We start from the raw sequence: 20631 nt of genomic DNA, 5'->3' as shown, positions 1-20631 counted from the left end.
TTGTTGTTCAAAACTGCAACAGCCACCTGAGCTTTGTAGCATATGGGATATCACATGAGGTGTACAGGAGGTAATTTTCTTTTTCTCCTGTCTGGTTTTCAAACAAGGTAAGAGTTAAGATGTGCACCTTCAGATTGGGGCACATAACTCCACATTTACCAATAACTTCCTCCTTGTCCAGTCGATTCAACTGCTGATAAAACCTATTAAAACCAAAGACTATGTCCGTATGAAATTATTTCAATAAACAAGAGCAGAGTGGCGCAGCGGAAGCGTGCTGGGCCCATAACCCAGAGGTCGATGGATCGAAACCATCCTCTGCTAAAGGAATCCTTTATCAACTCCCATGTTATCTGTTATGTTCCCCTTGTCCTTGCCTTCTAAACATTAACTCATCTCCTGCTGAAAGTGACTTGCTTTTGAAGTTGAAAATGTGACAGAATTGACCCAAGAGCTGAAGCCCTGAACTTGGCTGACATTTTTGTGGTCTTTGATCTCGAGTAAAGCTCTATACTCCCACAGGATATGTGTTTGAAGTTTCTAATAATCTTCCATGTGTGTCTTCGTTAAGATTGTCCAATTGTCGCCAAAGTGTCATTTACATCTAACCCCCTCCGGTTTGTTTGGGTAAAATCTAGTTCCCAACGGTAGTGTGGCCGAGTGGTCAAAGGCGCTGGATTAAGGCTCCAGTCTCTAAGGAGGCGTGGGTTCAAATCCCACCACTGCCAATAGACTGTCAGTTGAATGTATTGGCTACGTGCAGCTTATCTACTATAAGAGGATCTCTTGTTGTTCAAAACTGCAACAGCCACCTGAGCTTTGTAGCATATGGGATATCACATGAGGTGTACAGGAGGTAATTTTCTTTTTCTCCTGTCTGGTTTTCAAACAAGGTAAGAGTTAAGATGTGCACCTTCAGATTGGGGCACATAACTTCACATTTACCAATAACTTCCTCCTTGTCCAGTCGATTCAACTGCTGATTAAACCTATTAAAACCAAAGACTATGTTCATATGAAATTATTTCAATAAACAAGAGCAGAGTGGCGCAGCGGAAGCGTGCTGGGCCCATAACCCAGAGGTCGATGGATCGAAACCATCCTCTGCTAAAGTAATCCTTTTTACACTGCTATGTCTCCCTTTCCTTCTGAACATGAACTCACCTACTGCTGAAAGTGACTTGCTTTGGCTTTTGAAGTTGATAATATGACAGAATTGACCCAAGAGCTAAAGCCCTGAACTTGGCTGATAGTTTAGTGGTCTTTTGATCTTGAGTCAAGCTCTATACTCCCAGAGGGTATGTGTTTGAAGTTTCGAATGTTCTTCCATGTGTTTCTTCGATTTGATTGTCCAATTGTCGTCAAAGTGGACTTTTCATTCAGACGACTCAGAATTGTTTGGGTAAAATCAGATTTAATGGTAGTGTGGCCGAGTGGTCTAAGGCGCTGGATTTAGGCTCCAGTCTCTCAGGAGGCGTGGGTTCAAATCCCACCACTGCCAATCAACTGCTATTTGCTTGTATGTGTTGGCTACTTGTAGTACTTTCTACTGTAAGATCTGTTGTTGTTGAAAACTGCAAGAGCCAGCTGAGCTTCGTAGCATGTGCAATGTCCATACAGGAGGTGATTTTCTATTCCTTCAGTCTGGTTTTCAAACAAGGTAACACAGGGCGCCTTCCCATTGAGTCACATTTGCCTGTATTTTTCGCTGAGTCCACTTGATTTAACTGCTAAGCCAACCCATTGAAACAATGGACTGTGTTCATATGAAACTGTTTCATTGTAAAAAAGCAGAGTGGCGCAGCGGAAGCGTGCTGGGCCCATAACCCAGAGGTCGATGGATCGAAACCATCCTCTGCTAAAGGAATCCTTTATCAACTCCCATGTTATCTGTTATGTTCCTCTTGTCCTTGCCTTCTAAACATTAACTCATCTCCTGCTGAAAGTGACTTGCTTTTGAAGTTGAAAATGTGACAGAATTGACCCAAGAGCTGAAGCCCTGAACTTGGCTGATATTTTTGTGGGCTTTGATCTCGAGTAAAGCTCTATACTCCCACAGGATATGTGTTTGAAGTTTCTAATGTTCTTCCATCTGTGTCTTCGTTAAGATTGTCCAATTGTCGCCAAAGTGTCATTTACATCTAACCCCCTCCGGTTTGTTTGGGTAAAATCTAGTTCCCAACGGTAGTGTGGCCGAGTGGTCAAAGGCGCTGGATTAAGGCTCCAGTCTCTCAGGAGGCGTGGGTTCAAATCCCACCACTGCCAATAGACTGTCAGTTGAATGTATTGGCTACGTGCAGCTTATCTACTAGTTGTAGAAAACTGCAACAGCCAGCTGAGCTTTGTAGCATATGGGGTGTACAGGAGGTAATTTTCTTTTTCTCCTGTCTGGTTTTCAAACGAGGTAAGAGTTAAGATGTGCACCTTCAGATTGGGGCACATAACTTCACATTTACCAATAACTTCCTCCTTGTCCAGTCGATTCAACTGCTGATAAAACCTATTAAAACCAAAGACTATGTCCGTATGAAATTATTTCAATAAACAAGAGCAGAGTGGCGCAGCGGAAGCGTGCTGGACCCATAACCCAGAGGTCGATGGATCGAAACCATCCTCTGCTAAAGTAATCCTTTTTACACTGCTATGTCTCCCTTTCCTTCTGAACATGAACTCACCTACTGCTGAAAGTGACTTGCTTTGGCTTTTGAAGTTGATAATATGACAGAATTGACCCAAGAGCTAAAGCCATGAACTTGGCTGATAGTTTAGTGGTCTTTTGATCTTGAGTCAAGCTCTATACTCCCAGAGGGTATGTGTTTGAAGTTTCGAATGTTCTTCCATGTGTTTCTTCGATTTGATTGTCCAATTGTCGTCAAAGTGGACTTTTCATTCAGACGACTCAGAATTGTTTGGGTAAAATCAGATTTAATGGTAGTGTGGCCGAGTGGTCTAAGGCGCTGGATTTAGGCTCCAGTCTCTCAGGAGGCGTGGGTTCAAATCCCACCACTGCCAATCAACTGCTATTTGCTTGTATGTGTTGGCTACTTGTAGTACTTTCTACTGTAAGATCTGTTGTTGTTGAAAACTGCAAGAGCCAGCTGAGCTTCGTAGCATGTGCAATGTCCATACAGGAGGTGATTTTCTATTCCTTCAGTCTGGTTTTCAAACAAGGTAACACAGGGCGCCTTCCCATTGAGTCACATTTGCCTGTATTTTTCGCTGAGTCCACTTGATTTAACTGCTAAGCCAACCCATTGAAACAATGGACTGTGTTCATATGAAACTGTTTCATTGTAAAACAGCAGAGTGGCGCAGCGGAAGCGTGCTGGGCCCATAACCCAGAGGTCGATGGATCGAAACCATCCTCTGCTAAAGGAATCCTTTATCAACTCCCATGTTATCTGTTATGTTCCTCTTGTCCTTGCCTTCTAAACATTAACTCATCTCCTGCTGAAAGTGACTTGCTTTTGAAGTTGAAAATGTGACAGAATTGACCCAAGAGCTGAAGCCCTGAACTTGGCTGATATTTTTGTGGGCTTTGATCTCGAGTAAAGCTCTATACTCCCACAGGATATGTGTTTGAAGTTTCTAATGTTCTTCCATCTGTGTCTTCGTTAAGATTGTCCAATTGTCGCCAAAGTGTCATTTACATCTAACCCCCTCCGGTTTGTTTGGGTAAAATCTAGTTCCCAACGGTAGTGTGGCCGAGTGGTCAAAGGCGCTGGATTAAGGCTCCAGTCTCTCAGGAGGCGTGGGTTCAAATCCCACCACTGCCAATAGACTGTCAGTTGAATGTATTGGCTACGTGCAGCTTATCTACTAGTTGTAGAAAACTGCAACAGCCAGCTGAGCTTTGTAGCATATGGGGTGTACAGGAGGTAATTTTCTTTTTCTCCTGTCTGGTTTTCAAACGAGGTAAGAGTTAAGATGTGCACCTTCAGATTGGGGCACATAACTTCACATTTACCAATAACTTCCTCCTTGTCCAGTCGATTCAACTGCTGATAAAACCTATTAAAACCAAAGACTATGTCCGTATGAAATTATTTCAATAAACAAGAGCAGAGTGGCGCAGCGGAAGCGTGCTGGGCCCATAACCCAGAGGTCGATGGATCGAAACCATCCTCTGCTAAAGTAATCCTTTTTACACTGCTATGTCTCCCTTTCCTTCTGAACATGAACTCACCTACTGCTGAAAGTGACTTGCTTTGGCTTTTGAAGTTGATAATATGACAGAATTGACCCAAGAGCTAAAGCCATGAACTTGGCTGATAGTTTAGTGGTCTTTTGATCTTGAGTCAAGCTCTATACTCCCAGAGGGTATGTGTTTGAAGTTTCGAATGTTCTTCCATGTGTTTCTTCGATTTGATTGTCCAATTGTCGTCAAAGTGGACTTTTCATTCAGACGACTCAGAATTGTTTGGGTAAAATCAGATTTAATGGTAGTGTGGCCGAGTGGTCTAAGGCGCTGGATTTAGGCTCCAGTCTCTCAGGAGGCGTGGGTTCAAATCCCACCACTGCCAATCAACTGCTATTTGCTTGTATGTGTTGGCTACTTGTAGTACTTTCTACTGTAAGATCTGTTGTTGTTGAAAACTGCAAGAGCCAGCTGAGCTTCGTAGCATGTGCAATGTCCATACAGGAGGTGATTTTCTATTCCTTCAGTCTGGTTTTCAAACAAGGTAACACAGGGCGCCTTCCCATTGAGTCACATTTGCCTGTATTTTTCGCTGAGTCCACTTGATTTAACTGCTAAGCCAACCCATTGAAACAATGGACTGTGTTCATATGAAACTGTTTCATTGTAAAACAGCAGAGTGGCGCAGCGGAAGCGTGCTGGGCCCATAACCCAGAGGTCGATGGATCGAAACCATCCTCTGCTAAAGGAATCCTTTATCAACTCCCATGTTATCTGTTATGTTCCTCTTGTCCTTGCCTTCTAAACATTAACTCATCTCCTGCTGAAAGTGACTTGCTTTTGAAGTTGAAAATGTGACAGAATTGACCCAAGAGCTGAAGCCCTGAACTTGGCTGATATTTTTGTGGGCTTTGATCTCGAGTAAAGCTCTATACTCCCACAGGATATGTGTTTGAAGTTTCTAATGTTCTTCCATCTGTGTCTTCGTTAAGATTGTCCAATTGTCGCCAAAGTGTCATTTACATCTAACCCCCTCCGGTTTGTTTGGGTAAAATCTAGTTCCCAACGGTAGTGTGGCCGAGTGGTCAAAGGCGCTGGATTAAGGCTCCAGTCTCTCAGGAGGCGTGGGTTCAAATCCCACCACTGCCAATAGACTGTCAGTTGAATGTATTGGCTACGTGCAGCTTATCTACTATAAGAGGATCTCTTGTTGTTCAAAACTGCAACAGCCACCTGAGCTTTGTAGCATATGGGATATCACATGAGGTGTACAGGAGGTAATTTTCTTTTTCTCCTGTCTGGTTTTCAAACAAGGTAAGAGTTAAGATGTGCACCTTCAGATTGGGGCACATAACTTCACATTTACCAATAACTTCCTCCTTGTCCAGTCGATTCAACTGCTGATAAAACCTATTAAAACCAAAGACTATGTTCATATGAAATTATTTCAATAAACAAGAGCAGAGTGGCGCAGCGGAAGCGTGCTGGGCCCATAACCCAGAGGTCGATGGATCGAAACCATCCTCTGCTAAAGTAATCCTTTTTACACTGCTATGTCTCCCTTTCCTTCTGAACATGAACTCACCTACTGCTGAAAGTGACTTGCTTTGGCTTTTGAAGTTGATAATATGACAGAATTGACCCAAGAGCTAAAGCCCTGAACTTGGCTGATAGTTTAGTGGTCTTTTGATCTTGAGTCAAGCTCTATACTCCCAGAGGGTATGTGTTTGAAGTTTCGAATGTTCTTCCATGTGTTTCTTCGATTTGATTGTCCAATTGTCGTCAAAGTGGACTTTTCATTCAGACGACTCAGAATTGTTTGGGTAAAATCAGATTTAATGGTAGTGTGGCCGAGTGGTCTAAGGCGCTGGATTTAGGCTCCAGTCTCTCAGGAGGCGTGGGTTCAAATCCCACCACTGCCAATCAACTGCTATTTGCTTGTATGTGTTGGCTACTTGTAGTACTTTCTACTGTAAGATCTGTTGTTGTTGAAAACTGCAAGAGCCAGCTGAGCTTCGTAGCATGTGCAATGTCCATACAGGAGGTGATTTTCTATTCCTTCAGTCTGGTTTTCAAACAAGGTAACACAGGGCGCCTTCCCATTGAGTCACATTTGCCTGTATTTTTCGCTGAGTCCACTTGATTTAACTGCTAAGCCAACCCATTGAAACAATGGACTGTGTTCATATGAAACTGTTTCATTGTAAAACAGCAGAGTGGCGCAGCGGAAGCGTGCTGGGCCCATAACCCAGAGGTCGATGGATCGAAACCATCCTCTGCTAAAGGAATCCTTTATCAACTCCCATGTTATCTGTTATGTTCCCCTTGTCCTTGCCTTCTAAACATTAACTCATCTCCTGCTGAAAGTGACTTGCTTTTGAAGTTGAAAATGTGACAGAATTGACCCAAGAGCTGAAGCCCTGAACTTGGCTTATATTTTTGTGGTCTTTGATCTCGAGTAAAGCTCTCTACTCCCACAGGATATGTGTTTGAAGTTTCTAATGTTCTTCCATGTGTGTCTTCGTTAAGATTGTCCAATTGTCGCCAAAGTGTCATTTACATCTAACCCCCTCCGGTTTGTTTTGGTAAAATCTAGTTCCCAACGGTAGTGTGGCCGAGTGGTCAAAGGCGCTGGATTAAGGCTCCAGTCTGTCAGGAGGCGTGGGTTCAAATCCCACCACTGCCAATAGACTGTCAGTTGAATGTATTGGCTACGTGCAGCTTATCTACTATAAGAGGATCTCTTGTTGTTCAAAACTGCAACAGCCACCTGAGCTTTGTAGCATATGGGATATCACATGAGGTGTACAGGAGGTAATTTTCTTTTTCTCCTGTCTGGTTTTCAAACAAGGTAAGAGTTAAGATGTGCACCTTCAGATTGGGGCACATAACTCCACATTTACCAATAACTTCCTCCTTGTCCAGTCGATTCAACTGCTGATAAAACCTATTAAAACCAAAGACTATGTCCGTATGAAATTATTTCAATAAACAAGAGCAGAGTGGCGCAGCGGAAGCGTGCTGGGCCCATAACCCAGAGGTCGATGGATCGAAACCATCCTCTGCTAAAGGAATCCTTTATCAACTCCCATGTTATCTGTTATGTTCCCCTTGTCCTTGCCTTCTAAACATTAACTCATCTCCTGCTGAAAGTGACTTGCTTTTGAAGTTGAAAATGTGACAGAATTGACCCAAGAGCTGAAGCCCTGAACTTGGCTGACATTTTTGTGGTCTTTGATCTCGAGTAAAGCTCTATACTCCCACAGGATATGTGTTTGAAGTTTCTAATAATCTTCCATGTGTGTCTTCGTTAAGATTGTCCAATTGTCGCCAAAGTGTCATTTACATCTAACCCCCTCCGGTTTGTTTGGGTAAAATCTAGTTCCCAACGGTAGTGTGGCCGAGTGGTCAAAGGCGCTGGATTAAGGCTCCAGTCTGTCAGGAGGCGTGGGTTCAAATCCCACCACTGCCAATAGACTGTCAGTTGAATGTATTGGCTACGTGCAGCTTATCTACTATAAGAGGATCTCTTGTTGTTCAAAACTGCAACAGCCACCTGAGCTTTGTAGCATATGGGATATCACATGAGGTGTACAGGAGGTAATTTTCTTTTTCTCCTGTCTGGTTTTCAAACAAGGTAAGAGTTAAGATGTGCACCTTCAGATTGGGGCACATAACTTCACATTTACCAATAACTTCCTCCTTGTCCAGTCGATTCAACTGCTGATTAAACCTATTAAAACCAAAGACTATGTTCATATGAAATTATTTCAATAAACAAGAGCAGAGTGGCGCAGCGGAAGCGTGCTGGGCCCATAACCCAGAGGTCGATGGATCGAAACCATCCTCTGCTAAAGTAATCCTTTTTACACTGCTATGTCTCCCTTTCCTTCTGAACATGAACTCACCTACTGCTGAAAGTGACTTGCTTTGGCTTTTGAAGTTGATAATATGACAGAATTGACCCAAGAGCTAAAGCCCTGAACTTGGCTGATAGTTTAGTGGTCTTTTGATCTTGAGTCAAGCTCTATACTCCCAGAGGGTATGTGTTTGAAGTTTCGAATGTTCTTCCATGTGTTTCTTCGATTTGATTGTCCAATTGTCGTCAAAGTGGACTTTTCATTCAGACGACTCAGAATTGTTTGGGTAAAATCAGATTTAATGGTAGTGTGGCCGAGTGGTCTAAGGCGCTGGATTTAGGCTCCAGTCTCTCAGGAGGCGTGGGTTCAAATCCCACCACTGCCAATCAACTGCTATTTGCTTGTATGTGTTGGCTACTTGTAGTACTTTCTACTGTAAGATCTGTTGTTGTTGAAAACTGCAAGAGCCAGCTGAGCTTCGTAGCATGTGCAATGTCCATACAGGAGGTGATTTTCTATTCCTTCAGTCTGGTTTTCAAACAAGGTAACACAGGGCGCCTTCCCATTGAGTCACATTTGCCTGTATTTTTCGCTGAGTCCACTTGATTTAACTGCTAAGCCAACCCATTGAAACAATGGACTGTGTTCATATGAAACTGTTTCATTGTAAAACAGCAGAGTGGCGCAGCGGAAGCGTGCTGGGCCCATAACCCAGAGGTCGATGGATCGAAACCATCCTCTGCTAAAGGAATCCTTTATCAACTCCCATGTTATCTGTTATGTTCCTCTTGTCCTTGCCTTCTAAACATTAACTCATCTCCTGCTGAAAGTGACTTGCTTTTGAAGTTGAAAATGTGACAGAATTGACCCAAGAGCTGAAGCCCTGAACTTGGCTGATATTTTTGTGGGCTTTGATCTCGAGTAAAGCTCTATACTCCCACAGGATATGTGTTTGAAGTTTCTAATGTTCTTCCATCTGTGTCTTCGTTAAGATTGTCCAATTGTCGCCAAAGTGTCATTTACATCTAACCCCCTCCGGTTTGTTTGGGTAAAATCTAGTTCCCAACGGTAGTGTGGCCGAGTGGTCAAAGGCGCTGGATTAAGGCTCCAGTCTCTCAGGAGGCGTGGGTTCAAATCCCACCACTGCCAATAGACTGTCAGTTGAATGTATTGGCTACGTGCAGCTTATCTACTAGTTGTAGAAAACTGCAACAGCCAGCTGAGCTTTGTAGCATATGGGGTGTACAGGAGGTAATTTTCTTTTTCTCCTGTCTGGTTTTCAAACGAGGTAAGAGTTAAGATGTGCACCTTCAGATTGGGGCACATAACTTCACATTTACCGATAACTTCCTCCTTGTCCAGTCGATTCAACTGCTGATAAAACCTATTAAAACCAAAGACTATGTCCGTATGAAATTATTTCAATAAACAAGAGCAGAGTTGCGCAGCGGAAGCGTGCTGGGCCCATAACCCAGAGGTCGATGGATCGAAACCATCCTCTGCTAAAGGAATCCTTTATCAACTCCCATGTTATCTGTTATGTTCCCCTTGTCCTTGCCTTCTAAACATTAACTCATCTCCTGCTGAAAGTGACTTGCTTTTGAAGTTGAAAATGTGACAGAATTGACCCAAGAGCTGAAGCCCTGAACTTGGCTGATATTTTTGTGGTCTTTGATCTCGAGTAAAGCTCTCTACTCCCACAGGATATGTGTTTGAAGTTTCTAATGTTCTTCCATGTGTGTCTTCGTTAAGATTGTCCAATTGTCGCCAAAGTGTCATTTACATCTAACCCCCTCCGGTTTGTTTTGGTAAAATCTAGTTCCCAACGGTAGTGTGGCCGAGTGGTCAAAGGCGCTGGATTAAGGCTCCAGTCTCTCAGGAGGCGTGGGTTCAAATCCCACCACTGCCAATAGACTGTCAGTTGAATGTATTGGCTACGTGCAGCTTATCTACTAGTTGTAGAAAACTGCAACAGCCAGCTGAGCTTTGTAGCATATGGGGTGTACAGGAGGTAATTTTCTTTTTCTCCTGTCTGGTTTTCAAACGAGGTAAGAGTTAAGATGTGCACCTTCAGATTGGGGCACATAACTTCACATTTACCGATAACTTCCTCCTTGTCCAGTCGATTCAACTGCTGATAAAACCTATTAAAACCAAAGACTATGTCCGTATGAAATTATTTCAATAAACAAGAGCAGAGTTGCGCAGCGGAAGCGTGCTGGGCCCATAACCCAGAGGTCGATGGATCGAAACCATCCTCTGCTAAAGGAATCCTTTATCAACTCCCATGTTATCTGTTATGTTCCCCTTGTCCTTGCCTTCTAAACATTAACTCATCTCCTGCTGAAAGTGACTTGCTTTTGAAGTTGAAAATGTGACAGAATTGACCCAAGAGCTGAAGCCCTGAACTTGGCTGATATTTTTGTGGTCTTTGATCTCGAGTAAAGCTCTCTACTCCCACAGGATATGTGTTTGAAGTTTCTAATGTTCTTCCATGTGTGTCTTCGTTAAGATTGTCCAATTGTCGCCAAAGTGTCATTTACATCTAACCCCCTCCGGTTTGTTTTGGTAAAATCTAGTTCCCAACGGTAGTGTGGCCGAGTGGTCAAAGGCGCTGTATTAAGGCTCCAGTCTGTCAGGAGGCGTGGGTTCAAATCCCACCACTGCCAATAGACTGTCAGTTGAATGTATTGGCTACGTGCAGCTTATCTACTATAAGAGGATCTCTTGTTGTTCAAAACTGCAACAGCCACCTGAGCTTTGTAGCATATGGGATATCACATGAGGTGTACAGGAGGTAATTTTCTTTTTCTCCTGTCTGGTTTTCAAACAAGGTAAGAGTTAAGATGTGCACCTTCAGATTGGGGCACATAACTCCACATTTACCAATAACTTCCTCCTTGTCCAGTCGATTCAACTGCTGATAAAACCTATTAAAACCAAAGACTATGTCCGTATGAAATTATTTCAATAAACAAGAGCAGAGTGGCGCAGCGGAAGCGTGCTGGGCCCATAACCCAGAGGTCGATGGATCGAAACCATCCTCTGCTAAAGGAATCCTTTATCAACTCCCATGTTATCTGTTATGTTCCCCTTGTCCTTGCCTTCTAAACATTAACTCATCTCCTGCTGAAAGTGACTTGCTTTTGAAGTTGAAAATGTGACAGAATTGACCCAAGAGCTGAAGCCCTGAACTTGGCTGACATTTTTGTGGTCTTTGATCTCGAGTAAAGCTCTATACTCCCACAGGATATGTGTTTGAAGTTTCTAATAATCTTCCATGTGTGTCTTCGTTAAGATTGTCCAATTGTCGCCAAAGTGTCATTTACATCTAACCCCCTCCGGTTTGTTTGGGTAAAATCTAGTTCCCAACGGTAGTGTGGCCGAGTGGTCAAAGGCGCTGGATTAAGGCTCCAGTCTGTCAGGAGGCGTGGGTTCAAATCCCACCACTGCCAATAGACTGTCAGTTGAATGTATTGGCTACGTGCAGCTTATCTACTATAAGAGGATCTCTTGTTGTTCAAAACTGCAACAGCCACCTGAGCTTTGTAGCATATGGGATATCACATGAGGTGTACAGGAGGTAATTTTCTTTTTCTCCTGTCTGGTTTTCAAACAAGGTAAGAGTTAAGATGTGCACCTTCAGATTGGGGCACATAACTTCACATTTACCAATAACTTCCTCCTTGTCCAGTCGATTCAACTGCTGATTAAACCTATTAAAACCAAAGACTATGTTCATATGAAATTATTTCAATAAACAAGAGCAGAGTGGCGCAGCGGAAGCGTGCTGGGCCCATAACCCAGAGGTCGATGGATCGAAACCATCCTCTGCTAAAGTAATCCTTTTTACACTGCTATGTCTCCCTTTCCTTCTGAACATGAACTCACCTACTGCTGAAAGTGACTTGCTTTGGCTTTTGAAGTTGATAATATGACAGAATTGACCCAAGAGCTAAAGCCCTGAACTTGGCTGATAGTTTAGTGGTCTTTTGATCTTGAGTCAAGCTCTATACTCCCAGAGGGTATGTGTTTGAAGTTTCGAATGTTCTTCCATGTGTTTCTTCGATTTGATTGTCCAATTGTCGTCAAAGTGGACTTTTCATTCAGACGACTCAGAATTGTTTGGGTAAAATCAGATTTAATGGTAGTGTGGCCGAGTGGTCTAAGGCGCTGGATTTAGGCTCCAGTCTCTCAGGAGGCGTGGGTTCAAATCCCACCACTGCCAATCAACTGCTATTTGCTTGTATGTGTTGGCTACTTGTAGTACTTTCTACTGTAAGATCTGTTGTTGTTGAAAACTGCAAGAGCCAGCTGAGCTTCGTAGCATGTGCAATGTCCATACAGGAGGTGATTTTCTATTCCTTCAGTCTGGTTTTCAAACAAGGTAACACAGGGCGCCTTCCCATTGAGTCACATTTGCCTGTATTTTTCGCTGAGTCCACTTGATTTAACTGCTAAGCCAACCCATTGAAACAATGGACTGTGTTCATATGAAACTGTTTCATTGTAAAACAGCAGAGTGGCGCAGCGGAAGCGTGCTGGGCCCATAACCCAGAGGTCGATGGATCGAAACCATCCTCTGCTAAAGGAATCCTTTATCAACTCCCATGTTATCTGTTATGTTCCCCTTGTCCTTGCCTTCTAAACATTAACTCATCTCCTGCTGAAAGTGACTTGCTTTTGAAGTTGAAAATGTGACAGAATTGACCCAAGAGCTGAAGCCCTGAACTTGGCTGACATTTTTGTGGTCTTTGATCTCGAGTAAAGCTCTATACTCCCACAGGATATGTGTTTGAAGTTTCTAATAATCTTCCATGTGTGTCTTCGTTAAGATTGTCCAATTGTCGCCAAAGTGTCATTTACATCTAACCCCCTCCGGTTTGTTTGGGTAAAATCTAGTTCCCAACGGTAGTGTGGCCGAGTGGTCAAAGGCGCTGGATTAAGGCTCCAGTCTGTCAGGAGGCGTGGGTTCAAATCCCACCACTGCCAATAGACTGTCAGTTGAATGTATTGGCTACGTGCAGCTTATCTACTATAAGAGGATCTCTTGTTGTTCAAAACTGCAACAGCCACCTGAGCTTTGTAGCATATGGGATATCACATGAGGTGTACAGGAGGTAATTTTCTTTTTCTCCTGTCTGGTTTTCAAACAAGGTAAGAGTTAAGATGTGCACCTTCAGATTGGGGCACATAACTTCACATTTACCAATAACTTCCTCCTTGTCCAGTCGATTCAACTGCTGATTAAACCTATTAAAACCAAAGACTATGTTCATATGAAATTATTTCAATAAACAAGAGCAGAGTGGCGCAGCGGAAGCGTGCTGGGCCCATAACCCAGAGGTCGATGGATCGAAACCATCCTCTGCTAAAGTAATCCTTTTTACACTGCTATGTCTCCCTTTCCTTCTGAACATGAACTCACCTACTGCTGAAAGTGACTTGCTTTGGCTTTTGAAGTTGATAATATGACAGAATTGACCCAAGAGCTAAAGCCCTGAACTTGGCTGATAGTTTAGTGGTCTTTTGATCTTGAGTCAAGCTCTATACTCCCAGAGGGTATGTGTTTGAAGTTTCGAATGTTCTTCCATGTGTTTCTTCGATTTGATTGTCCAATTGTCGTCAAAGTGGACTTTTCATTCAGACGACTCAGAATTGTTTGGGTAAAATCAGATTTAATGGTAGTGTGGCCGAGTGGTCTAAGGCGCTGGATTTAGGCTCCAGTCTCTCAGGAGGCGTGGGTTCAAATCCCACCACTGCCAATCAACTGCTATTTGCTTGTATGTGTTGGCTACTTGTAGTACTTTCTACTGTAAGATCTGTTGTTGTTGAAAACTGCAAGAGCCAGCTGAGCTTCGTAGCATGTGCAATGTCCATACAGGAGGTGATTTTCTATTCCTTCAGTCTGGTTTTCAAACAAGGTAACACAGGGCGCCTTCCCATTGAGTCACATTTGCCTGTATTTTTCGCTGAGTCCACTTGATTTAACTGCTAAGCCAACCCATTGAAACAATGGACTGTGTTCATATGAAACTGTTTCATTGTAAAACAGCAGAGTGGCGCAGCGGAAGCGTGCTGGGCCCATAACCCAGAGGTCGATGGATCGAAACCATCCTCTGCTAAAGGAATCCTTTATCAACTCCCATGTTATCTGTTATGTTCCCCTTGTCCTTGCCTTCTAAACATTAACTCATCTCCTGCTGAAAGTGACTTGCTTTTGAAGTTGAAAATGTGACAGAATTGACCCAAGAGCTGAAGCCCTGAACTTGGCTTATATTTTTGTGGTCTTTGATCTCGAGTAAAGCTCTCTACTCCCACAGGATATGTGTTTGAAGTTTCTAATGTTCTTCCATGTGTGTCTTCGTTAAGATTGTCCAATTGTCGCCAAAGTGTCATTTACATCTAACCCCCTCCGGTTTGTTTTGGTAAAATCTAGTTCCCAACGGTAGTGTGGCCGAGTGGTCAAAGGCGCTGTATTAAGGCTCCAGTCTGTCAGGAGGCGTGGGTTCAAATCCCACCACTGCCAATAGACTGTCAGTTGAATGTATTGGCTACGTGCAGCTTATCTACTATAAGAGGATCGCTTGTTGTTCAAAACTGCAACAGCCACCTGAGCTTTGTAGCATATGGGATATCACATGAGGTGTACAGGAGGTAATTTTCTTTTTCTCCTGTCTGGTTTTCAAACAAGGTAAGAGTTAAGATGTGCACCTTCAGATTGGGGCACATAACTCCACATTTACCAATAACTTCCTCCTTGTCCAGTCGATTCAACTGCTGATAAAACCTATTAAAACCAAAGACTATGTCCGTATGAAATTATTTCAATAAACAAGAGCAGAGTGGCGCAGCGGAAGCGTGCTGGGCCCATAACCCAGAGGTCGATGGATCGAAACCATCCTCTGCTAAAGGAATCCTTTATCAACTCCCATGTTATCTGTTATGTTCCCCTTGTCCTTGCCTTTTAAACATTAACTCATCTCCTGCTGAAAGTGACTTGCTTTTGAAGTTGAAAATGTGACAGAATTGACCCAAGAGCTGAAGCCCTGAACTTGGCTGACATTTTTGTGGTCTTTGATCTCGAGTAAAGCTCTATACTCCCACAGGATATGTGTTTGAAGTTTCTAATAATCTTCCATGTGTGTCTTCGTTAAGATTGTCCAATTGTCGCCAAAGTGTCATTTACATCTAACCCCCTCCGGTTTGTTTGGGTAAAATCTAGTTCCCAACGGTAGTGTGGCCGAGTGGTCAAAGGCGCTGGATTAAGGCTCCAGTCTCTCAGGAGGCGTGGGTTCAAATCCCACCACTGCCAATAGACTGTCAGTTGAATGTATTGGCTACGTGCAGCTTATCTACTATAAGAGGATCTCTTGTTGTTCAAAACTGCAACAGCCACCTGAGCTTTGTAGCATATGGGATATCACATGAGGTGTACAGGAGGTAATTTTCTTTTTCTCCTGTCTGGTTTTCAAACAAGGTAAGAGTTAAGATGTGCACCTTCAGATTGGGGCACATAACTTCACATTTACCAATAACTTCCTCCTTGTCCAGTCGATTCAACTGCTGATAAAACCTATTAAAACCAAAGACTATGTTCGTATGAAATTATTTCAATAAACAAGAGCAGAGTGGCGCAGCGGAAGCGTGCTGGGCCCATAACCCAGAGGTCGATGGATCGAAACCATCCTCTGCTAAAGTAATCCTTTTTACACTGCTATGTCTCCCTTTCCTTCTGAACATGAACTCACCTACTGCTGAAAGTGACTTGCTTTGGCTTTTGAAGTTGATAATATGACAGAATTGACCCAAGAGCTAAAGCCCTGAACTTGGCTGATAGTTTAGTGGTCTTTTGATCTTGAGTCAAGCTCTATACTCCCAGAGGGTATGTGTTTGAAGTTTCGAATGTTCTTCCATGTGTTTCTTCGATTTGATTGTCCAATTGTCGTCAAAGTGGACTTTTCATTCAGACGACTCAGAATTGTTTGGGTAAAATCAGATTTAATGGTAGTGTGGCCGAGTGGTCTAAGGCGCTGGATTTAGGCTCCAGTCTCTCAGGAGGCGTGGGTTCAAATCCCACCACTGCCAATCAACTGCTATTTGCTTGTATGTGTTGGCTACTTGTAGTACTTTCTACTGTAAGATCTGTTGTTGTTGAAAACTGCAAGAGCCAGCTGAGCTTCGTAGCATGTGCAATGTCCATACAGGAGGTGATTTTCTATTCCTTCAGTCTGGTTTTCAAACAAGGTAACACAGGGCGCCTTCCCATTGAGTCACATTTGCCTGTATTTTTCGCTGAGTCCACTTGATTTAACTGCTAAGCCAACCCATTGAAACAATGGACTGTGTTCATATGAAACTGTTTCATTGTAAAACAGCAGAGTGGCGCAGCGGAAGCGTGCTGGGCCCATAACCCAGAGGTCGATGGATCGAAACCATCCTCTGCTAAAGGAATCCTTTATCAACTCCCATGTTATCTGTTATGTTCCTCTTGTCCTTGCCTTCTAAACATTAACTCATCTCCTGCTGAAAGTGACTTGCTTTTGAAGTTGAAAATGTGACAGAATTGACCCAAGAGCTGAAGCCCTGAACTTGGCTGATATTTTTGTGGGCTTTGATCTCGAGTAAAGCTCTATACTCCCACAGGATATGTGTTTGAAGTTTCTAATGTTCTTCCATCTGTGTCTTCGTTAAGATTGTCCAATTGTCGCCAAAGTGTCATTTACATCTAACCCCCTCCGGTTTGTTTGGGTAAAATCTAGTTCCCAACGGTAGTGTGGCCGAGTGGTCAAAGGCGCTGGATTAAGGCTCCAGTCTCTCAGGAGGCGTGGGTTCAAATCCCACCACTGCCAATAGACTGTCAGTTGAATGTATTGGCTACGTGCAGCTTATCTACTATAAGAGGATCTCTTGTTGTTCAAAACTGCAACAGCCACCTGAGCTTTGTAGCATATGGGATATCACATGAGGTGTACAGGAGGTAATTTTCTTTTTCTCCTGTCTGGTTTTCAAACGAGGTAAGAGTTAAGATGTGCACCTTCAGATTGGGGCACATAACTTCACATTTACCAATAACTTCCTCCTTGTCCAGTCGATTCAACTGCTGATAAAACCTATTAAAACCAAAGACTATGTCCGTATGAAATTATTTCAATAAACAAGAGCAGAGTGGCGCAGCGGAAGCGTGCTGGGCCCATAACCCAGAGGTCGATGGATCGAAACCATCCTCTGCTAAAGGAATCCTTTTTATACTGCTATGTCTCCCTTTCCTTCTGAACATGAACTCACCTACTGCTGAAAGTGACTTGCTTTGGCTTTTGAAGTTGATAATATGACAGAATTGACCCAAGAGCTAAAGCCCGGAACTTGGCTGATAGTTTAGTGGTCTTTTGATCTTGAGTCAAGCTCTATACTCCCACAGGGTATGTGTTTGAAGTTTCGAATGTTCTTCCATGTGTTTCTTCGATTTGATTGTCCAATTGTCGTCAAAGTGGACTTTTCATTCAAACGACTCAGAATTGTTTGGGTAAAATCACAATTAATGGTAGTATGGATTTAGGCTCCAGTCTCTCAGGAGGCGTGGGTTCAAATCCCACCACTGCCAATCGACTGCTATTTGCATGTATGTGTTGGCTACTTGTAGTACTTTCTACTGTAAGATCTGTTGTTGTTGAAAACTGCAAGAGCCAGCTGAGCTTCGTAGCATGTGCAATGTCCATACAGGAGGTGATTTTCTATTCCTTCAGTCTGGTTTTCAAACAAGGTAACACAGGGCGCCTTCCCATTGAGTCACATTTGCCTGTATTTTTCGCTGAGTCCACTTGATTTAACTGCTAAGCCAACCCATTGAAACAATGGACTGTGTTCATATGAAACTGTTTCATTGTGAAAGAGCAGAGTGGCGCAGCGGAAGCGTGCTGGGCCCATAACCCAGAGGTCGATGGATCGAAACCATCTTCTGCTAAAGGAATCCTTTATCAACTCCCATGTTATCTGTTATGTTTCCCTTGTCCTTGCCTTCTAAACATTAACTCATCTCCTGCTGAAAGTGACTTCCTTTTGAAGTTGAAAATGTGACAGAATTGACCCAAGAGCTGAAGCCCTGAACTTGGCTGACATTTTTGTGGTCTTTGATCTCGAGTAAAGCTCTATACTCCCACAGGATATGTGTTTGAAGTTTCTAATGTTCTTCCATGTGTGTCTTCGTTAAGATTGTCCAATTGTCGCCAAAGTGTCATTTACATCTAACCCCCTCCGTTTTACTTGGGTAAAATCTTGTCCCCAACGGTAGTGTGGCCGAGTGGTCAAAGGCGCTGGATTAAGGCTCCAGTCTCTCAGGAGGCGTGGGTTCAAATCCCACCACTGCCAATAGACTGTCAGTTGAATGTATTGGCTACGTGCAGCTTATCTACTAGTTGTAGAAAACTGCAACAGCCAGCTGAGCTTTGTAGCATATGGGGTGTACAGGAGGTAATTTTCTTTTTCTCCTGTCTGGTTTTCAAACGAGGTAAGAGTTAAGATGTGCACCTTCAGATTGGGGCACATAACTTCACATTTACCAATAACTTCCTCCTTGTCCAGTCGATTCAACTGCTGATAAAACCTATTAAAACCAAAGACTATGTCCGTATGAAATTATTTCAATAAACAAGAGCAGAGTGGCGCAGCGGAAGCGTGCTGGGCCCATAACCCAGAGGTCGATGGATCGAAACCATCCTCTGCTAAAGGAATCCTTTATCAACTCCCATGTTATCTGTTATGTTCCCCTTGTCCTTGCCTTCTAAACATTAACTCATCTCCTGCTGAAAGTGACTTGCTTTTGAAGTTGAAAATGTGACAGAATTGACCCAAGAGCTGAAGCCCTGAACTTGGCTGATATTTTTGTGGGCTTTGATCTCGAGTAAAGCTCTATACTCCCACAGGATATGTGTTTGAAGTTTCTAATGTTCTTCCATGTGTGTCTTCGTTAAGATTGTCCAATTGTCGCCAAAGTGTCATTTACATCTAACCCCCTCCGGTTTGTTTTGGTAAAATCTAGTTCCCAACGGTAGTGTGGCCGAGTGGTCAAAGGCGCTGGATTAAGGCTCCAGTCTGTCAGGAGGCGTGGGTTCAAATCCCACCACTGCCAATAGACTGTCAGTTGAATGTATTGGCTACGTGCAGCTTATCTACTATAAGAGGATCTCTTGTTGTTCAAAACTGCAACAGCCACCTGAGCTTTATAGCATATGGGATATCACATGAGGTGTACAGGAGGTAATTTTCTTTTTCTCCTGTCTGGTTTTCAAACAAGGTAAGAGTTAAGATGTGCACCTTCAGATTGGGGCACATAACTCCACATTTACCAATAACTTCCTCCTTGTCCAGTCGATTCAACTGCTGATAAAACCTATTAAAACCAAAGACTATGTCCGTATGAAATTATTTCAATAAACAAGAGCAGAGTGGCGCAGCGGAAGCGTGCTGGGCCCATAACCCAGAGGTCGATGGATCGAAACCATCCTCTGCTAAAGGAATCCTTTATCAACTCCCATGTTATCTGTTATGTTCCCCTTGTCCTTGCCTTCTAAACATTAACTCATCTCCTGCTGAAAGTGACTTGCTTTTGAAGTTGAAAATGTGACAGAATTGACCCAAGAGCTGAAGCCCTGAACTTGGCTGACATTTTTGTGGTCTTTGATCTCGAGTAAAGCTCTATACTCCCACAGGATATGTGTTTGAAGTTTCTAATAATCTTCCATGTGTGTCTTCGTTAAGATTGTCCAATTGTCGCCAAAGTGTCATTTACATCTAACCCCCTCCGGTTTGTTTGGGTAAAATCTAGTTCCCAACGGTAGTGTGGCCGAGTGGTCAAAGGCGCTGGATTAAGGCTCCAGTCTCTCAGGAGGCGTGGGTTCAAATCCCACCACTGCCAATAGACTGTCAGTTGAATGTATTGGCTACGTGCAGCTTATCTACTAGTTGTAGAAAACTGCAACAGCCAGCTGAGCTTTGTAGCATATGGGGTGTACAGGAGGTAATTTTCTTTTTCTCATGTCTGGTTTTCAAACGAGGTAAGAGTTAAGATGTGCACCTTCAGATTGGGGCACATAACTTCACATTTACCAATAACTTCCTCCTTGTCCAGTCGATTCAACTGCTGATAAAACCTGTTAAAACCAAAGACTATGTCCGTATGAAATTATTTCAATAAACAAGAGCAGAGTGGCGCAGCGGAAGCGTGCTGGGCCCAGAGGTCGATGGATCGAAACCATCCTCTGCTAAAGGAATCCTTTATCAACTCCCATGTTATCTGTTATGTTCCCCTTGTCCTTGCCTTCTAAACATTAACTCATCTCCTGCTGAAAGTGACTTGCTTTTGAAGTTGAAAATGTGACAGAATTGACCCAAGAGCTGAAGCCCTGAATTTGGCTGATATTTTTGTGGGCTTTGATCTCGAGTAAAGCTCTATACTCCCACAGGATATGTGTTTGAAGTTTCTAATGTTCTTCCATCTGTGTCTTCGTTAAGATTGTCCAATTGTCGCCAAAGTGTCATTTACATCTAACCCCCTCCGGTTTGTTTGGGTAAAATCTAGTTCCCAACGGTAGTGTGGCCGAGAGGTCAAAGGCGCTGGATTAAGACTCCAGTCTC

The 20631-nt window shown here is 43.2% G+C and overlaps 40 non-coding genes across 40 annotated transcripts; all 40 read left to right on the top strand.

The window, feature by feature from the left end:
• Window positions 1-252: 252 nt before the first annotated feature.
• Window positions 253-324, top strand: trnam-cau (transfer RNA methionine (anticodon CAU)). The gene has a single exon. It is a non-coding gene; the product is annotated as a tRNA-Met (tRNA).
• Window positions 325-646: 322 nt separating this feature from the next.
• trnal-aag (transfer RNA leucine (anticodon AAG)) lies at window positions 647-728 on the top strand. The gene has a single exon. It is a non-coding gene; the product is annotated as a tRNA-Leu (tRNA).
• Window positions 729-1038: 310 nt separating this feature from the next.
• On the top strand, window positions 1039-1110 carry trnam-cau (transfer RNA methionine (anticodon CAU)). Its single transcript has one exon. It is a non-coding gene; the product is annotated as a tRNA-Met (tRNA).
• Window positions 1111-1419: 309 nt separating this feature from the next.
• trnal-uag (transfer RNA leucine (anticodon UAG)) lies at window positions 1420-1501 on the top strand. Its single transcript has one exon. It is a non-coding gene; the product is annotated as a tRNA-Leu (tRNA).
• Window positions 1502-1789: 288 nt separating this feature from the next.
• On the top strand, window positions 1790-1861 carry trnam-cau (transfer RNA methionine (anticodon CAU)). The gene has a single exon. It is a non-coding gene; the product is annotated as a tRNA-Met (tRNA).
• A 322-nt stretch (window positions 1862-2183) lies between these two features.
• On the top strand, window positions 2184-2265 carry trnal-aag (transfer RNA leucine (anticodon AAG)). Its single transcript has one exon. It is a non-coding gene; the product is annotated as a tRNA-Leu (tRNA).
• Window positions 2266-2930: 665 nt separating this feature from the next.
• trnal-uag (transfer RNA leucine (anticodon UAG)) lies at window positions 2931-3012 on the top strand. Its single transcript has one exon. It is a non-coding gene; the product is annotated as a tRNA-Leu (tRNA).
• Window positions 3013-3300: 288 nt separating this feature from the next.
• On the top strand, window positions 3301-3372 carry trnam-cau (transfer RNA methionine (anticodon CAU)). Its single transcript has one exon. It is a non-coding gene; the product is annotated as a tRNA-Met (tRNA).
• Window positions 3373-3694: 322 nt separating this feature from the next.
• On the top strand, window positions 3695-3776 carry trnal-aag (transfer RNA leucine (anticodon AAG)). Its single transcript has one exon. It is a non-coding gene; the product is annotated as a tRNA-Leu (tRNA).
• A 284-nt stretch (window positions 3777-4060) lies between these two features.
• trnam-cau (transfer RNA methionine (anticodon CAU)) lies at window positions 4061-4132 on the top strand. Its single transcript has one exon. It is a non-coding gene; the product is annotated as a tRNA-Met (tRNA).
• A 309-nt stretch (window positions 4133-4441) lies between these two features.
• On the top strand, window positions 4442-4523 carry trnal-uag (transfer RNA leucine (anticodon UAG)). The gene has a single exon. It is a non-coding gene; the product is annotated as a tRNA-Leu (tRNA).
• Window positions 4524-4811: 288 nt separating this feature from the next.
• trnam-cau (transfer RNA methionine (anticodon CAU)) lies at window positions 4812-4883 on the top strand. The gene has a single exon. It is a non-coding gene; the product is annotated as a tRNA-Met (tRNA).
• Window positions 4884-5205: 322 nt separating this feature from the next.
• trnal-aag (transfer RNA leucine (anticodon AAG)) lies at window positions 5206-5287 on the top strand. The gene has a single exon. It is a non-coding gene; the product is annotated as a tRNA-Leu (tRNA).
• Window positions 5288-5597: 310 nt separating this feature from the next.
• Window positions 5598-5669, top strand: trnam-cau (transfer RNA methionine (anticodon CAU)). Its single transcript has one exon. It is a non-coding gene; the product is annotated as a tRNA-Met (tRNA).
• Window positions 5670-5978: 309 nt separating this feature from the next.
• trnal-uag (transfer RNA leucine (anticodon UAG)) lies at window positions 5979-6060 on the top strand. The gene has a single exon. It is a non-coding gene; the product is annotated as a tRNA-Leu (tRNA).
• A 288-nt stretch (window positions 6061-6348) lies between these two features.
• Window positions 6349-6420, top strand: trnam-cau (transfer RNA methionine (anticodon CAU)). The gene has a single exon. It is a non-coding gene; the product is annotated as a tRNA-Met (tRNA).
• Window positions 6421-7134: 714 nt separating this feature from the next.
• On the top strand, window positions 7135-7206 carry trnam-cau (transfer RNA methionine (anticodon CAU)). The gene has a single exon. It is a non-coding gene; the product is annotated as a tRNA-Met (tRNA).
• A 714-nt stretch (window positions 7207-7920) lies between these two features.
• On the top strand, window positions 7921-7992 carry trnam-cau (transfer RNA methionine (anticodon CAU)). The gene has a single exon. It is a non-coding gene; the product is annotated as a tRNA-Met (tRNA).
• Window positions 7993-8301: 309 nt separating this feature from the next.
• Window positions 8302-8383, top strand: trnal-uag (transfer RNA leucine (anticodon UAG)). Its single transcript has one exon. It is a non-coding gene; the product is annotated as a tRNA-Leu (tRNA).
• A 288-nt stretch (window positions 8384-8671) lies between these two features.
• Window positions 8672-8743, top strand: trnam-cau (transfer RNA methionine (anticodon CAU)). Its single transcript has one exon. It is a non-coding gene; the product is annotated as a tRNA-Met (tRNA).
• Window positions 8744-9065: 322 nt separating this feature from the next.
• trnal-aag (transfer RNA leucine (anticodon AAG)) lies at window positions 9066-9147 on the top strand. The gene has a single exon. It is a non-coding gene; the product is annotated as a tRNA-Leu (tRNA).
• Window positions 9148-9825: 678 nt separating this feature from the next.
• trnal-aag (transfer RNA leucine (anticodon AAG)) lies at window positions 9826-9907 on the top strand. The gene has a single exon. It is a non-coding gene; the product is annotated as a tRNA-Leu (tRNA).
• Window positions 9908-10977: 1070 nt separating this feature from the next.
• On the top strand, window positions 10978-11049 carry trnam-cau (transfer RNA methionine (anticodon CAU)). The gene has a single exon. It is a non-coding gene; the product is annotated as a tRNA-Met (tRNA).
• Window positions 11050-11763: 714 nt separating this feature from the next.
• trnam-cau (transfer RNA methionine (anticodon CAU)) lies at window positions 11764-11835 on the top strand. The gene has a single exon. It is a non-coding gene; the product is annotated as a tRNA-Met (tRNA).
• A 309-nt stretch (window positions 11836-12144) lies between these two features.
• Window positions 12145-12226, top strand: trnal-uag (transfer RNA leucine (anticodon UAG)). Its single transcript has one exon. It is a non-coding gene; the product is annotated as a tRNA-Leu (tRNA).
• A 288-nt stretch (window positions 12227-12514) lies between these two features.
• On the top strand, window positions 12515-12586 carry trnam-cau (transfer RNA methionine (anticodon CAU)). The gene has a single exon. It is a non-coding gene; the product is annotated as a tRNA-Met (tRNA).
• Window positions 12587-13300: 714 nt separating this feature from the next.
• Window positions 13301-13372, top strand: trnam-cau (transfer RNA methionine (anticodon CAU)). Its single transcript has one exon. It is a non-coding gene; the product is annotated as a tRNA-Met (tRNA).
• Window positions 13373-13681: 309 nt separating this feature from the next.
• On the top strand, window positions 13682-13763 carry trnal-uag (transfer RNA leucine (anticodon UAG)). The gene has a single exon. It is a non-coding gene; the product is annotated as a tRNA-Leu (tRNA).
• A 288-nt stretch (window positions 13764-14051) lies between these two features.
• On the top strand, window positions 14052-14123 carry trnam-cau (transfer RNA methionine (anticodon CAU)). The gene has a single exon. It is a non-coding gene; the product is annotated as a tRNA-Met (tRNA).
• Window positions 14124-14837: 714 nt separating this feature from the next.
• Window positions 14838-14909, top strand: trnam-cau (transfer RNA methionine (anticodon CAU)). Its single transcript has one exon. It is a non-coding gene; the product is annotated as a tRNA-Met (tRNA).
• Window positions 14910-15231: 322 nt separating this feature from the next.
• trnal-aag (transfer RNA leucine (anticodon AAG)) lies at window positions 15232-15313 on the top strand. Its single transcript has one exon. It is a non-coding gene; the product is annotated as a tRNA-Leu (tRNA).
• Window positions 15314-15623: 310 nt separating this feature from the next.
• On the top strand, window positions 15624-15695 carry trnam-cau (transfer RNA methionine (anticodon CAU)). Its single transcript has one exon. It is a non-coding gene; the product is annotated as a tRNA-Met (tRNA).
• A 309-nt stretch (window positions 15696-16004) lies between these two features.
• trnal-uag (transfer RNA leucine (anticodon UAG)) lies at window positions 16005-16086 on the top strand. The gene has a single exon. It is a non-coding gene; the product is annotated as a tRNA-Leu (tRNA).
• Window positions 16087-16374: 288 nt separating this feature from the next.
• Window positions 16375-16446, top strand: trnam-cau (transfer RNA methionine (anticodon CAU)). The gene has a single exon. It is a non-coding gene; the product is annotated as a tRNA-Met (tRNA).
• A 322-nt stretch (window positions 16447-16768) lies between these two features.
• Window positions 16769-16850, top strand: trnal-aag (transfer RNA leucine (anticodon AAG)). Its single transcript has one exon. It is a non-coding gene; the product is annotated as a tRNA-Leu (tRNA).
• A 310-nt stretch (window positions 16851-17160) lies between these two features.
• On the top strand, window positions 17161-17232 carry trnam-cau (transfer RNA methionine (anticodon CAU)). Its single transcript has one exon. It is a non-coding gene; the product is annotated as a tRNA-Met (tRNA).
• A 1052-nt stretch (window positions 17233-18284) lies between these two features.
• trnal-aag (transfer RNA leucine (anticodon AAG)) lies at window positions 18285-18366 on the top strand. The gene has a single exon. It is a non-coding gene; the product is annotated as a tRNA-Leu (tRNA).
• A 284-nt stretch (window positions 18367-18650) lies between these two features.
• On the top strand, window positions 18651-18722 carry trnam-cau (transfer RNA methionine (anticodon CAU)). The gene has a single exon. It is a non-coding gene; the product is annotated as a tRNA-Met (tRNA).
• A 714-nt stretch (window positions 18723-19436) lies between these two features.
• trnam-cau (transfer RNA methionine (anticodon CAU)) lies at window positions 19437-19508 on the top strand. Its single transcript has one exon. It is a non-coding gene; the product is annotated as a tRNA-Met (tRNA).
• Window positions 19509-19830: 322 nt separating this feature from the next.
• On the top strand, window positions 19831-19912 carry trnal-aag (transfer RNA leucine (anticodon AAG)). Its single transcript has one exon. It is a non-coding gene; the product is annotated as a tRNA-Leu (tRNA).
• Window positions 19913-20631: the final 719 nt, after the last annotated feature.

This window comes from Pleuronectes platessa, chromosome 8 (assembly GCF_947347685.1).
Source record: "Pleuronectes platessa chromosome 8, fPlePla1.1, whole genome shotgun sequence".
Taxonomy (NCBI): Eukaryota; Metazoa; Chordata; class Actinopteri; order Pleuronectiformes; family Pleuronectidae; genus Pleuronectes; species Pleuronectes platessa.
Note: the sequence above shows the minus strand (reverse complement) of the source record. Positions and strands in the feature narration are given on the sequence as shown.